The sequence below is a fragment of the Mobula birostris genome, chromosome 16 (genome assembly GCF_030028105.1).
Source record: "Mobula birostris isolate sMobBir1 chromosome 16, sMobBir1.hap1, whole genome shotgun sequence".
Taxonomy (NCBI): Eukaryota; Metazoa; Chordata; class Chondrichthyes; order Myliobatiformes; family Myliobatidae; genus Mobula; species Mobula birostris.
In genome coordinates, this window is record NC_092385.1 from 80,896,597 (window position 1) to 80,911,173 (window position 14,577).

The following is a 14,577-nucleotide window of genomic DNA, read 5'->3' on the forward strand; positions in this document are numbered from 1 at the left end:
TCTGTCTCCAGAGATGGAGACCGAGAGATCGAGAAAGGGGAGAGAAGTATCCGAGATAGACCAAGTGAATTTGAGGGCTACCTCGACTATACCTCTTCTCACCCCGCCCAGGGAGATCGAAGGAGGATTGGCAAAGGGGAAACCGTGAGCTCCAACTTGTGCATATTACACTGTTTCATTAAAAATAGACCATGTTCTTTTTTAGCTTTTTCTTTACTAACCCTTTAGTCAAATTAAGAATTATAAAGCTAACTCGTTTAATTGTATATGGTGTACTGTCCGTTATTTTGTGGTACTGATTTGTAATGGGGTAACATCCACACAAACAGCGGGATTTGGGAGGCTTGCATTTCAATCTCCCACGTTTGGCGGGGCTGGAGGGGGTCTTCCCGAGACTTACGCAGCTGACGGAACCAGTGTCAGATTAGTTTAATATCATTTTCAGTACACAAGCACAAAGGAGAATGAGATCATTGTTGCTCCAGATCAGATTCAACACAAAAAAAAACACAAGGAACACAGTAAGTATAAATTCATAAGATAGCTTACATACAAAGATTGATTGTATTCCATACTATTCCATGCTATTCAGGAAATGTGTGGTGGGGTGGGTAAGTGGGTGGAGGTGTTGATCAGCCTTACTACTTGGGGTAAGTAACTGTTTTTAAGTCTGGTGTCCTGCCATGGATACGATGTAGCCTCCTCCCTGATGGGAGTGAAACAAACAGTTCAAGAGCAGGGTAAGTATGATCCTTCATGATGTTGCTAAACTTTTTCTAGCACCTTTTTGTATACTGTATATGTCCTTCATGATGGTTAGGTTGTTGCCACTAATACGTTGGACAGTTTTACCTGTTGTAAAGCCTTCTTCTCTGCCACAGTGCAAGTTTCTGTACAACAGAATTGAAAATACACTTGGAATAAGATGTTAACTGTCCTGTGCTATCACCAGTGGGATCATCAGTTGATCTGCCACCTGTCTTCAGGAGTTTCGGCCCGCTTATGATCAAGACTCCCTCGAGGTGGTGGGCTAGCAGTGCTAAAGCACCACCTCCCACTGGTGAGCTTAAAAACTTGGCATCTGCCTCTATCAGAGTTGTTCGTCACTTCCATCCAACAGAGAGTCTGCTCTTCAGGTGTCTATGCAACTACTGAAGGGTTTGCGAAAGATGGATACACTGTCTGACTATCTGCCCCTCTGGACATACTTGGTCCACTCCCATGCCGATCCTTTCTCTGCTGCCTCAGCTACAGCCCTGCTGGTTGACTTGATCTCTCTTCTAGTGAAGCCAAGGTCACGCAGCCACTTCTGGAGAGTGAACGCAATAAACCCACGGCAGCCTACTTCGAATGGATAGCATGAGACCTTCCACCCTCTGTTCCTGCACTCTGATCTTAATTCTGCATACTTGGTTACCTTGCACTCATGGGCTTCATCGATGTTGTCTTCCCAGGGGACTGTGAGTTCACCAATAATCACTTCTCTACTGGTGTCAGACCATACGATTATATCTGGACGCAATGTGGTGAAAGCTATTTGCTCCGGGAAACTGCCTTTCCCGTCCAGGTCAGCCTTGACACACCAATCACTGGCTGAAGAAAGTATGCTTGATCGTGAGCCTGCGCTGTACACCCTTGACTTGGAGCCTTTGTTCACAAATGGTATGCGATGTTCTGTGCAGCATGGGGCATGAGATAAGTTGTGCTGCAGTACTCTCTGCTCAACCGCTTCTGTCACAACTTTGAGAACGTTGTTATGTCTCCAAGTGTACATGCCACTGGAAAGATTGACTCTTCATGCACTCAAAATATGTTGAAGTGTTCCCTTCTCACCACAAGCAGCACACCTGTCTGTCTTATCTTCATACCAGGTGCTGAGGTTGGCAGGTGTTGGGAGCAGATCGTACGCTGCTCTGCATAAAAAAGAAATGCGGAGCGGTTCCATCTGCCACAGAACATTCCAAGATAGATGTCGTTGTTCAAAACTTTCCCACCGGGTCCAAGCCCCTTGTTTGGCCAGGCCAGCTGTTTTTGCTAACCTCTTCTCCTCTTCTACCTCTCTTATTTCTTGTGTTACAAGCTCACGGTTCTCCTTACCTGTAGAAGATGACCACCACTTGTGGGTTGTCCGTCCAAGTCCCTGGCGGCCTAGCTGGCTAGCCCAAACCGTCTCCTTGTGCTTCAATCTAGACTCTGCCTCATCAACCGCTACACGGGCTGACCACTTCCTATCTGATCTCACATCCAGCTGGGTGTTCTTGATGACAGGGTCTTTTGAGTCTCAAAGCATCAAGAATGATCTGACCTTGGCTACCTTGACCTCCTCAACGAGGGATTGCACTGGGATGGTAAGCTAGTGATGTAGCATGTTAGCATGCTCTCTAGCACACATCTGTAGAAGAACATGAGTATTGATGTGTAGACCAGCTCTCTTCAGTCCTACGAGTCGTAGAACCCCTGAAAGTAAGTCTGCAGGTTGTAAAATCATTTCAGTGTTGAGGTGAGTGAAGTTAACCATGCTGGTTCAGGAGCCTGATGGCTATAGGGTAAGAACTATTCCTGAACCGGGTAACGATTGGCCCAAGGCTCCTGTCCCACCTTCCCGATGCAGCAGTGAGGAGACAGCATGGACTGGCTGGTGGGGCCAGGGCCGGATTTAGTGGCGCCGACACCATAAAATGCTGTTGTACCAAGCAAAAGAAGGCAAGAACAAGAGCAAAGGTTGTACTGGTCTAAATATCAAAGCTGTGGACCAAGACATTGGTTTAGTACAATACGTAGGCTATAAACTTACAGGCCTTCAGAGGGAGGACAGAAAGTAATGCAAATTCTTAGTTTGAAGGACAGCATCTAAAGCACTCAAAAATTGACCTAGGCTTAGTTGGCTTAGTAGAGTTATGAGGGAGACGAAGTATGATGTACCCAATCTTAAATCTTTATTTAGCTATTGCTGCACATACCATAGGCCTTATCTCTCAAACAATGCCAAAGCATTTTTATCTAGGTATTTTTCTCAACCGTGCGTTCTGAGAAAGTGAAATGGAAATGAGAGTCAAAAAGGCCAAGAGAGATGGCACTATGGCAAACTAGGAAACTTGACAATACTCCAACAATCTTTCTGAAAAGTGAGATCTAGCACATACTAACCTATTGCTGTACTGTGTGGCTTGCAGAGTAAAGACCACTTATTACTTAAACAACAGGAATTCTGCAGATGCTGGAAATTCAAGCAACACACATCAAAGTTGCTGGTGAACGCAGCAGGCCAGGCAGCATCTCTAGGAAGAGGTACAGTCGACGTTTCAGGCCAAGACCCTTCGTCAGGACTGTACCTCTTCCTAGAGATGCTGCCTGGCCTGCTGCATTCACCAGCAACTTCGATGTGTATTACCACTTATTACTTACTAAGTTTGTAAACAATCAACTATTAGCCTATTAACACAAAAACAGGAACAGTACTGACACACAAGCCTAGATATTTACAAAATCAGATGCTTGTTTTTCAAAATTAAAGCCTAGTTCTTCTGCATTTAATCACAGCAAAGTCCTTGATCAGATCACTAAAATCCAGTTTCTGAACAAGATCACTTTCAAGTGACATCAGAGTAAGATGACTCAGCCTGTCCTGCCCCATTGTGCATCTGAGCCTATGTAGTTGTCGTTATGTCTGAATGACTATCGACCTGTGGCTCTGACATCAATTGCTATGAAGTGCTTCGAGAGATTGGTTATGGCACACATCAACCACAGCCTACCGGTCAAGCTCGATGCTTTGCAATTCGCCGACCGGAGCAACAGGTCAACGGCAGATGCCATCTCTCTGGCCTTACATTCCTCCTTAGAACACCTGGAGAATAAAGACGCATACGTAAGGCTCCTTTTCATTGACTACAGCTCTGCCTTTAATACCATCATTTCAAATAAACTGATTCCTAAGCTCCGGAACCTGGGCCTTAGCACTCAGATCTGCAGCTGGATCTTCAACTTCCTCACAGACAGGACCCAGGCTGTAAAAATAGGGGACAAGCTCACCTCTATCATCACTCTGAGCACCGGTGCCCCACAAGGCTGTGTACTCAGCCCCCTGCTGTACTCACTGTACACCCATGATTGTGTAGCCAAGTTTCCATCAAACTCAATATATAAGTTTGCTGATGACACAACAATTGTAGGCCGTATCTCGGATAATGATGAGTTTGAGTACAAAGACGGAATTAAGAACCTGGTGGCATGGTGCGAAGACAATAACCTATCCCTCAACGTCAGCAAGACGAAGGAATTGGTTGTTGACTTCAGAAGGACCCAGCCAAAGTCTCTCAAATGTCCCACATCTCACGCAGACGGGAGAAGGAAGAAAAACTCTCCCTGCCATGCCCAACCACAGTCCGACTCTGAGTCGTCTGAAAACTTCAAGCCTCCGATCAGCTCCCCGACACTGAGTACCGAGCACCATCTCTATCCGAACGATTCGACCTCAGTCTCGGTCACCAGCAGCAGGCAAAGCCGGGGATTTTGAGGCCTTCCCTCCAGAAGATTCTCGATCGCACAGTAACAACAGCAGCGAACGGGCGATTCAGAAATTTCTCCAGATGTTCCTCTGTGCTTTCACATCTGTCTCCATCAAATCAGAATTGTCCACAGCCCCTATTTAATGGATACAATATCATTTTCACCGGAGGGCTGCGCATGCGTGGCGCGTTGCTATCTCTCCTCCCGCCGCTTGAAATTTGATAGGGAGAAAGTAAAATCTGACACAGCAGTATTTCAGTGCAATAAAGGAAATTACAGTGGTATGAGAGAGGAGTTGGCCAAAGTAAATTGGAAGGAGCTGCTGGCAGGGATGACAGCAGAGCAGCAATGGTGTGTGTTTCTCGGGAAAATGAGGAAGGTGCAGGATAGATGTATTCCGAAAATAAAAAAGTACTCAAATAGCAAAATAGTACAACTATGGCTGACGTGGGAAGTCAAAGCTAATGTAAAAACAAAAGAGAGGGCACACAACAAAGCAAAAATTAACAGGAAGATAGAGGATTGGGAAGTGTTTTAAAACCTGTGGAGAGCAACTAAAAGAACCATTAGAAGGGAAAAGATAAAATACGAAAGCAAGCTAGCAAACAATATCAAAGTGGTTAGTAAAAGCTTTTTCAAGTATGTAACAAATAAAAGAGAGATGAAAGTGGATATAGGACCGCTGGAAAATGAAGCCAGAGAAATAACAATGGGACAAGGAGATGACAGATGAACTAAATGAGTATTTTGCATCATTCTTCTCTGTGGAAGACACTAGCAGTGTGCCAAATGCTGTAGTATGTGAAGGAAGAGAAGTGATTGCAGTTAGTATTGCAAGGGAGAAGGGGCTCAAAAAGCAGAAAAAAACAAATGGTTTCCTTAAGGGAAAATCTTGCCTGACTAACATGTTGGAATCCTTTGAGGAGATTACAGTAGGATAGATAAAAGGGATGCAGTGGATGTTGTACATTTGGACTTTCAGAAGGCCTTTGGCAAGGTGCCACACTTGTGACTGCTCACCAAGTTAACAGCCCATGGTATTGCAGGAAAATTACTGGCATGGTTAGAGCATCGGCTGATTGGTAGGAGGCAGAAAATGGGAATAAAAGGATCCTTTTATGGTTGGCTGCCAGTTACTAGTGGTGTGCCACGGGGGTCGGTGTTGGGACCACTTCTTGTTATGTCATATATCAATGATTTACATGTTTGAATAGATGGTTTTGTTGTCTAGTTTGCAGAACATATAAACAGGTAGTGTTGAGGAAACGGGTAGGCTGCAGAAGAATTTGGACAGATTAGGAGAATGGACAAGAAAGTGACAAATGAAAGACGATGTTGGAAAATGCATGATCATGCACTTCAGTAGTAGAAATAAATGTGCAGTCTATTTTTTAAATGGAGAGAGAGAACACCCAAAAATCTGAGATGCAAAGCGACTTCGGTGTCCTTCTGCAGAACACCCTAAAGGTTAAGTTGCAGGCTGAGTTGGTGGTTAGGAAGGCAAATGCAATGGTAGCTTTCATTTCAAGAGGTCTAGAATGCAAGAGCAAGGACATGATGCTGAGGCTTTATAAGGCACTGGTGAGGCCTCACTTTGAGTATTGTGAACAGTTTTGGGCTCCTCATCTAAGAAAAGATGTGCTGGCATTGGAGAGGGTTCAGAGAGGGTTTAGAGGAAGTTCACAAGGATGATTTTGGGAGTGAAAGGATTATCAAATGAGGAACTTTTGATGGCTCTGGGTCTGTAGTCACTGGAATTTAGAAGGCTGAGGGGGATCTAACTGAAACCATTTGAATGTTAAAAGGCCTAGACAGAGTAGATGTGGAAAGGATGTTTTCCATGGTAGGGGAGTCTAGGATAAGAGGGCACAGCCTCCAGGATAGAGGAGCATTCATTTAAAACAGAGATGCGAAGAAAATTCATTAGCCAGGGTGGTGAATTTGTGGAATTTGTTACCACAGACAGCTGTGGTGGCCAGGTTGTTGGGTGTATTTAAGGCAGAGCTTGGTAGGTTCTTGATTGGACATGGTATCAAAGGTTACAGGAAGAAGGCCGGGGAATGGGATTGAGGAGGAGAAAAAAAAAACATCAGCCATGATTGAATAGTGGAGCAGACTCAATGGGCCAAATAGTCTAATTCTTCTCCTATGTATTATGGTCTAAAATGTCTCTCCTGTCACTTTTGGTCTTTTTTCTAATTACTTTTATTTCATGTCCTTTTACCTTTGACCTTTCTGTCAGTATCTCTCCACTTATAGCTAAAGCTATTAGGGAATGAAACAGGGCAAGTGACAGAAGTTTGTGTCAGGGAACACTTTACATTTAGTGATTATAATGCCATTAGTTTCAAAGTAAATATGGAAAAATTTAGAATAGGTCTGTCAGCTGAAATTCTGAATTGGAGAAAGGCCAATTTTGATGGTATCAGAAAGGATCTGGCAAGTGTGGATTGGGGCAGGCTGTTTTCTGGCAAAGGTGTAAGTGGTAAGTAAGAGGCCTCCAAAAGTGAAATTTTGAGAGTACAAAACTTGTATGTACCTGTCAGAATAAAGGATAAAGATAATGGGTTTAGGGAACATTGGTTTTCAAGTGATATTGATCCCTGATTTAAAAAAAATGGAGGTGTACAGCAGGTATAAGCAGTTAGAAACAACTGAGGTACTTATGGAGTATAAGGAATACAAGAAAACACTTAAGAAAGAAACCAGGAGGGCTAAAAGAAAGCATGAGGTTGCCCTAGCAGACAAGGTGAAGGAAAATCCGAAGGGCTTCTATAGATGCGTTAAGAACAAAAGGATTGCAAGGAACAAAATTGGTCCTCTGGAAGATCAGAATGGTCATCTAGGTGTGGCGCCTAAAGAAATGGGAGAGATCTTAAATGGATATTTTTTTTGCATCTGTACTTACTCAGCAGACAGACACAGTCTATAGAAGTGAGGCCAAGCAGCAGGGAGGTCATGGACCTTATACAGATCATAGAGGAGGAGATGTTTGCTGTCTTGAGGCAAATTACGTTGGATAAATCCCTTGGGCATGACAAGGTGTTCTCTCAGTCTTTGTGGGAGGCAAGTGCTGAAATAGCAGGGGCAGAGATATTTAAATAACCCTGAGCAACAGGTGAGGTACCAGAGGTTATGTTGTTCACTGTAAAAAGAGGCCCTAAAAATAAACCAGGAAGTTATAGGCTGCTGGACCTGACATCAGTAGTGGGGAAGTTATTGGAAGGTTTTCTAAGGGATGGGATATTTGGATAGGCATGGGCAGATTAGGGATACTCAGCATGGCTTTGTGTGTGCTAGGTCATGTCCTACCATTCTTATAAAGTTTTTTGAGAAAGTTACCAGGAAGGTTGATGAAGGCAAGGCAGTGGATGCTGTCTACATGGACTTTAAGAAGGCATTTGACAAGGTCCCGCATGAGGGGGGTTGGTCAAGAAGGTTCAGTCGCTCGGGCTTAAATTGGATGAAGGTGGTAAATTGGATCAGACATTGGCATGGGAAAAGCCAGAGAGTGGCAGTAGATGGTCGTCCTTCTGACTGGAGGCCTGTGACTAGTGGAGTGCCACAGGGATCAGTGATAGATCCGTTGATGTTTGTCATCTTATTAATGATAATGTAGTTAACTGGATCAGCAAATATGCAGATCACATCAAGATGGGGGTGCAGTGGACAGCGAGACAGACCACAGCTTGCAGCAAGATTTGGACCAGCTGAAAAAAAGGGCCAGAAAATGGCAGATGGAATTTAATACATTAAAGTGGGAGGTGTTGCACTTGATAGACCAGCCAGCGTAGGTCTTACACAGTGAATGGTCGGGCACACGGAAGTGCGATAGAACAAAGGGATCTGGGATTACAGGTCCATAATTCATTGAAAGTGGCGTCACAAGTAAATAGGATTGTAAAGAAAGTTTTTACCACTTTGGCCTTCATAAATCAAAGTACTGAGTACAGGAGATGGGGTGTTATGTTGAAGTTGTAAAAGATGCTGGTCAGGCTTAATTTGGAGTATTGTGTGCAGTTTTGCTTACCTACTTACAGGAAAGATGTGAATAAGGTTGAAAGAGTACAGAGAAAATTTACAAGGAAGTTGCTGGGACTGGAGGACCCAAGTTATAAGGAAAGATTGAATCAGTTAGACTTTATTCCTTGGAACATAGAAGATTAAAAGGAGAGTTGATAGAAATACACAAAATTATGAGTGGTATAAATAGGGTAAATGCAAGCAGGATTTTTCCACTGAGGTTGGGTGGGACTGCAATTAGAGGTTATGGGTTAAGGATGAAAGGTGAAAACTTTAAGGAGAACTTGAGGGGGAGCTTCTCTCCGAGGGTTGAAAGAGTGTGGTGTGAACTGCCAGCGCAAGTGGTGCATGCAAGCTCAATTTCAACATTTAAGAGAAGTTTATGTGCTGCCTTAAGTCAGTTATATTTATTTGTCAATTAGCACCCTTTGCTGGTAGTTTTGTATAGCAGTCATCTAGGTCATGTGATCTCTAGTTGATGACATCATCAGTAGGTGTCATGTAGAGTTCTCCATGTAGAGTTGAGGGAGAGTTTGTGCCTCTTCATTCGACATCATCCTGACATTCGGGTCTTTGAGAGCATCGTCGGCATGTAAAAGTAATCTTTGGGTTTATTATTTATTGATGTATACTTATATTTCCACAAGTCAGAGATATTTGAATAGTGCAGATGAAATACAGATGGAATATTCATGCGGGCCACATGTTCTGGCTAACCTGTAGTGAGAAAATGTGCATAAGATACATTGTATGCAGCAACATCTTGCTTACCAGTAGCCTATCCTTATGATACATATGGAACTTATTTGTATACAGTATCTTGTGTATTATTTTGTATCATTTGTGGTATACTTAATGCTTGCCTTTTACTTAACCATAATGGGAATTTGGACACCTTTTGATTGTATGTTTTTCTTTCTGTCAGTTTTACCCTACTGCCAGTGCTACATTAAAGGAAGTCAACCTGGAATGCCTTTGTCAGTGTGGTAATTGGGGATGGAGTTTATCTGCCTGTCAATTCATGCAAGGCGTGTGAAGAGGACAGGGCAGTTTGGAAAGCTACATAGATGGTAGGGGTATGGACGGCTTTGGTCAGGGTGCAGGTCGATGGGACTTGGCAGTTGAAATGCTTTGGCATGGACTAGATGGGCCAATGGGCCTGTTTCCGTGCTGTGTTTTGCTATGGCTCTATAACTCTTATCACTAGATCTGTCTATGCCCTTCACAATTTTAATCCAAGTCACTCATCCCTGGAATCATTCTAGGAATTCTCTTCTGTGTCTTTAAGGCCTTCATATCTTATCTAAAGTGTGGCCTACAAAACTGGATGTACAAGTGACAATAAAATTAATCTTCTCTTCTCTTACTGTATCCACACCCCCCTCTTTCAAAGCCTTGGGATGAAGGACATCAGATTGTGGGGAATAACAGATCTTCAGTTCTATTAACTGGAGAAATTCTATAAATGTAGAAGTACTTAATGCATGGGTAGATAGAAAACATAGAAACATAGAAAACTTACAGCACAATACAGGCCCTTCGATCCACAAAGCTGTGACGAACCTGTCCTTACCTTAGAGATTGCCCAGGGTTACTCATAATCCTCTGTTTTTCTAAGCTCCATGTACCTGGCTGTCCAGGAGTCTCGTAAAAGGCCCTATCGTATCCACTTCCACCACCGTCACCAGCAGCCCATTCCACGAACTCACCACTCTCTGCATAAAAAACTTACTCCTGACATCTCCTCTGTACCTACTTCCAAGAACCTTAAAACTGTGCCCTCTCATACTAGCCATTTCAGCCCTGCAAAAAAAGCCTCTGACTATCCACACGATCAAAGCCTCTCATTATCTTATACACTTCTACCAGGTCACCTCTCATCCTCCGTCACTCCAAGGAGAAAAGACCAAGTTCACTCAACCTATTCTCATAAGGCATACTCCCCAATCCAGGCAACATCCTTGTAAATCTCCTCTGCACCCTTTCCACATCCTTCCTGTAGTGAGGCAACCAGTACTGAGCACAATACTCCAAGTACTGTGGAGGGAGGAGGGAGAAGATGGCGGCGCGACGCAGCGCGTGTGGCCGCTCCAAATTGCTATCGTATTTGTGAACTAGGATGCCGTGCACAATCCTGATTTGATGGAGACAGCTGTGAGAAGCACGGAGGAACATCTGGAGAAACTTCTGAAATGCCTGCTTCACTGCCACTGCTACTGTGCAATCAAGAATCTCCGGAGGGGAAGGCCCCAAATCCTTGGCTTTGCCTAGTTCCTGTTGCCAGGGCCGGGGTCGAAGCGCTCAGCAGAGATGGTGCTCGGTGCTCGGTGCTCGGTGTCAGAGAGCTGGTCGGAGGCTCGAAGTTTCCGACAGACTCAGAGTCGGACTGTGGTCGGGGTGCTTCCAGGATGCTGCATTGGCAAGTTTGCGGCGCTGGAAGCTCATGGCAGGAAGAGAGTTTCTCTTCCTTCTACCGTCTGCGTGAGATGATGGGACTTTCGCGAGACTTTGAGACTTTTTACCGTGCCCATGGTCCGCTCTTCTCTCAAATTATGGTATTGCTTTGCACTGTTGTAACTATATGTTATAATTATGTGGTTTTTGTCAGTTTTTTTAGTCTTGGTTTGTCTTGTGTTTCTGTGATATCATACTGGAGGAACAAATTGTCTCATTTCTTAATGCATGCATTACTAAATGACAATAAAAGAGGACTGCGTGTTCTCATAATCTCTTCTAAGTAGGGTCTGACCAGGGTCCTATATAGCTGCAACATTACCTCTTGGCACAGGGCACAGTGGGCTTTCCCATTCATAGATGTAATTTGCCTTGTCAACTGTAATATCACACTACAATCAGCTCACTCTTTACCCTTCCCTTGCTGAAATGAAATTTTCACCTTTATAGCTTTCGAGCAGCCCTACCTAAAAATATCATGAAAAGTTTGCAACAACAAACCCAAGAATATAAATTTAAAAGTTCAAAGTAAATTTGTATTGTGGTCAACTGAAGACAGAAAGATAATTCTGGTTGAGCTGACTGTGCCGTGGGAGGAGGGATGGGAAGAGGCCCACGAGAGAAAGGCCTTGAAGTACCAGCCCTTAGCGCAGGAATGCAAAGACAAGGGACGGCAGGCATGGTTGTTCCCTGTGGAGATTGGCTGCAGAGGTTTCCCAGCCAAATCAGCATGGTGGTTGTTGTCAGCTCCAGGCCTGGACAGAAGGAGCAAAAAACAAGCAGCTCGTAGGATGGGGGAAGAGGCAAAATGAGCCTCTTGTTGGATTTGGAGTAGGCGAGAGGAGGGGAGCTGGAAGCCAGGAGCAGGTGGGCAGTGATTTGGCCACCACTGCCGGCCCAGCAACTAGAGAGTGTCGTGGTTAAGGGTCGAAACACTCGGTGAAGGTTGGGAACCACCTGATGACATTTGCTCCTGGCTGAAGGCCACGGTTACCTTATAAGGTAACTGGAGAATGCACCCTAACAGGTGTATGTAACAAGTAACAAGTATTATCAAAGTACATACACATATGTCACAATTATACTACTATGAGATTCATTTTCTTGCAGGTGTTCATAGTAGGGCAAAAATTACAACAGAATCAATGTAAACAAATAACTAGATAAATACTGGGAACGTGAATCCTGGAAAGTGAGTCCACAGATTGTGGAATCAGTTCAGTGTTTAGGTGAGTGAAGTTGTCCGTACTGGGTCAGAACCCTGACGGTTGAAGGGTAATTCTGTTCCTGAACCTGGTGGAGTGGGATTTACGGCTCCTGTGCCTCCAATGCGATGGCAGCAGCAAGAAGAGAACACGGCCTGGATGGTGGGTGTGGATGGCTGGACGGTTGATAGGTAGACAGGTAAGCAGATGGATAAAGCTAAGAACACGAGTTGTAGATTCCTTGAAAGAGAGTCCATTGGTTATAGACGTACCTTCAATGGCCGTGGAGCATATCTAAAATGGTGTTCTATAATCCTAAACCAACTGTTCACAAAAATTACACATGACAAAGGCCCATTCAAAGAGGCGTGTGCAATACATGTTCTCTATAGATTCCACTTGCAGAATATGCAGGCATATCTACACAAGGCACAATGACTATAAACAAGATGTTCCTTTTTTTGCAGGGGCTCCTCACAGACTCCTTCCCTGGACCTTCCCACAAAGGTTGTTTCAGCCTAGAAAGGAAAAGGGAAGGACAGTGTCACCTGACAGAACCCTTTTTTAAAAAAAGTGTTTTGCCTTGAAAGCAACAATTATTGGTCACGGCCACTCCAATACTGCAAATGCAATGTTAGCATTTATTTCGAGAGGACTACAAAATAAAAGCAAGGATGCGGTGCTGGGGCTTTATAAGACATTGGTCAGACCACACTTGAAGTATTGAAAGCAGTTGTGGTCCCCTTTGTCTAAGAAAGAATTGCTAGATTTGAAGAGGGTCACGAGAATGATCTCAGGAATGAAAGGGTTAATGTATGAAGCATAATACATGCAAAATGCCGGAAGAACTCAGTAGGTCAGGCAACATCAGTGGAGAGGAAAAAACGGTCAAAATTTTGGGCAAAGACTCTTTATTAGAATATATGAAGAGTGTTTGATGGCTGTGGGCCTGTATTCACTATAGTTTTAAAGAATGAGGGGGGGATCTCATTGAAACCCTTCAAATACTGAAAGACCTACATAGACTAGATGTCGAGAGGATGCTTTCAATACTGGAGGAGTCTAAGACCAGTGGGCACAGTCTCAGAATAGAAAGACTATCCTCTAGAATAGAGATGAGGAGGAATTTCTTTCGTCAGAGGATGGTGAATCTGTGGAACTCATTGCCACAGAAGGCTGTGGTGGTCAAGTCATTAAGTATATTTAAAGTGGAGATTGATAGGTTCTTGATTAGTCAGGGTGTCAAAAGTTACAGGGAGCAGGTAGCTGATAATAAATCAGCATGATGGAATGGCAGAGCAGTCTCAATGTGCCAAATGGCCCAATTCTTCTCCTACATCTTATGGTCTTATACACACTACAAAATGCAAGGAACCATTGGGTCTGGTGAGAAAATATTCATTAACTGAAAACAGAGAGAAGTGTAAGCAGATACACAGGAGATTCTGCAGTCACTGGAGATCTTAAGCAATACACATAAAATGCTGGAGGAGCTCAGCATCTATGGGGGAAAATAAATGGTCAACGTTTCGGGCTGAGACCCTTCATCAGGAAAGGGCCAACAGTTGGTTTTCAGACTGGAGCAGAGCCATTGTTTCTTAGTGCATGTCCCCCTCTTTTTAAGTTGACGTGGATTCACATGCACAGAATGAAACTTCAAACTGTGTAGACAACAGAATAATTGGAAGTGTGGCAGGTGGAAGAAATAGTGTTGGACAGCCAGAGAACATGGATGAGGCAAGCGAATGGCATATACAGTTCAGCACAGTACAGACAAGCATGCAAGCACTGAAATGAAGACCAGCACTGGTCACTCAACCCCTCATGTTTGCCTAGAAAACAGAAGGTTTTCAATGCATCTTGGTACAGGTCACAACAATAAACCAAATACCAACTGAAGGACTGCAGAAGCAAGTACAAGAGAGGAAACTAGCAGAAGGCAAAGAGTGGCAATAAAGGCAGCCTTTCTGCATGGCTGCTGGTGACTATTTTTTTTATTTCAAAATATACATTATTCAAAAATAAAATTATATACTGTAAACCATTCAATAATTTCCCATCCTTTACATACGTTTCCATTATAGTCAGTACATATCCATACTTATGGCCACCCACGTGGCACTCCAGTTGTTCACCTTACCACATCCTTGTTGAGGGGTATTCTCCCCGCCACCCAACCCTTCCTAATGGTAAACTGAAAGGGCTGGTGTTTCCAATAGTGGGGAGGCTAGAACCAGAGGGTGCAGCTTCACAATACAAGGACGTCCCTTTACAATAGAGATGAGGAGTACTTTCCTAAACTAGAGGGTGGGGAATCTGTATAATTCATTGCCACACAGGGCTGTGGAAGCCAAGTTATTGTGTATTTTTAAAGTAGAATAGTTCT

General features: G+C 43.8%; 1 protein-coding gene across 3 annotated transcripts in view; it reads right to left on the reverse strand.

Moving 5' to 3' along the window:
* Window positions 1-14,577, reverse strand: part of LOC140211280 (ETS domain-containing protein Elk-1-like) — a 192,640-nt gene that overhangs the window by 89,782 nt on the left and 88,281 nt on the right. Inside the window, exon 2 of one of the 3 annotated variants that reach the window (XM_072280994.1) lies at window positions 12,464-12,709. The exons of the other annotated variants lie outside the window; for them this stretch is intronic. The gene's annotated coding sequence lies outside the window, so the exon portion shown is untranslated. The remainder of the gene's footprint in view (window positions 1-12,463; window positions 12,710-14,577) is intronic. 3 annotated transcript variants of the gene reach the window in all.